Genomic DNA, 1,311 nt, shown 5'->3' on the forward strand with positions numbered 1-1,311 from the left:
ATTAACTTACGCGTGATTTGTGAGCCAACGATTTTTGCTGGAATAAATTGTCACTTTTTCACCTCGTGCATGACCTGCATGCATGCATGACCTGGCTTCAGTCTGCATTATAAACCTTTCTAGTGTTTCTAGAACCTCTATAAGATGCTGTAAGAACAAAAATTATTTGGACATATCTCTTTGGATGTAATCATCGCTTCATGCAACACACCACTTCAACCATGATGCCGGAGCTCGCGTCCTAGATTACGCACGGTCATTTGGAAATACCGTTAAAGAAGGACTGAAGCGAACAACAATATGGTCTACCTACTATTTTACCAACAAGAAGTCATATTACCCCATTCCAACAAATTCGTTAAGATTTTAGGATATTCCCTTACTGCCACCACTGCCAGCTGTATTGATATGAGCTATGTGCAAGACGATTTCATGAGAGAATGGGCAAGAAATAATGGGAATACTGCGCAGCAAAGAACTGTTACACAGGAGACTACGAAATACGAATCAGGCACACTTCCGTTGAACATGTATCAGACTGAAGAACAAATTGGAGAGCAACTACCGTTTGATGGGGCGAGTGAGGAAAGGGAAAAAGCAATTGAAGGTGACAAGTATAGTGATGAAAGTGGTACTGACCCTGACAGTTATCTGAGTGATGATGAATTGACAAGACAAAACTTGTCGTTTTTGAGAACCACTCGCTCAGGACGCATGGCGTATAACTGTTTTTATCTGTAGTGGTTCTGGATGAAATGCTATACATGCATCTCCAGATTGAGGTAGAAGTCGAATTGAGTGGAACTAACTAAACTAACCGAACTACAGTAGCGGATACTCATCCTACGCTCTACTACAAGGTTTTTTCAATTATCCAAGCCACAAAAGATCTAGACATCGACGAGAACAGAGTCTGAAATTACCAAAGGATGGCCATGTGCAACTTTACCTACTGTAGCACATTTTAGTAATGTCAAGTAAAATGTTAAAATACATTTTTGTAATGATCGTATTTGTATGTTTTGCAAAACGTGAATAGTATTTGTATTTTTTTTTGTGAAACATGATTTCACCGTAGCATTTTTTTAGGTGAAACGTGATTGCTTGCCTTTTTCTGTGAACGTGAAGGTGTTTTTTTTCATTTTTCGTGATGCGTGAAAAGGCCAATTACTTTTACGTGAAACTGTTTTCAAAAGAAGTGTAGGGGACCCTCAGGTATGCGTCTTGTTAAAGCTGTCAAAATGTGATAAAATCGCCACCATGAGAACAGTAATGCACATGATGATTGGTTTAAGGTTACACCCCAGCCCC

This window comes from Montipora capricornis, chromosome 1, assembly GCF_036669925.1.
Source record: "Montipora capricornis isolate CH-2021 chromosome 1, ASM3666992v2, whole genome shotgun sequence".
Lineage (NCBI taxonomy): Eukaryota > Metazoa > Cnidaria > Anthozoa > Scleractinia > Acroporidae > Montipora > Montipora capricornis.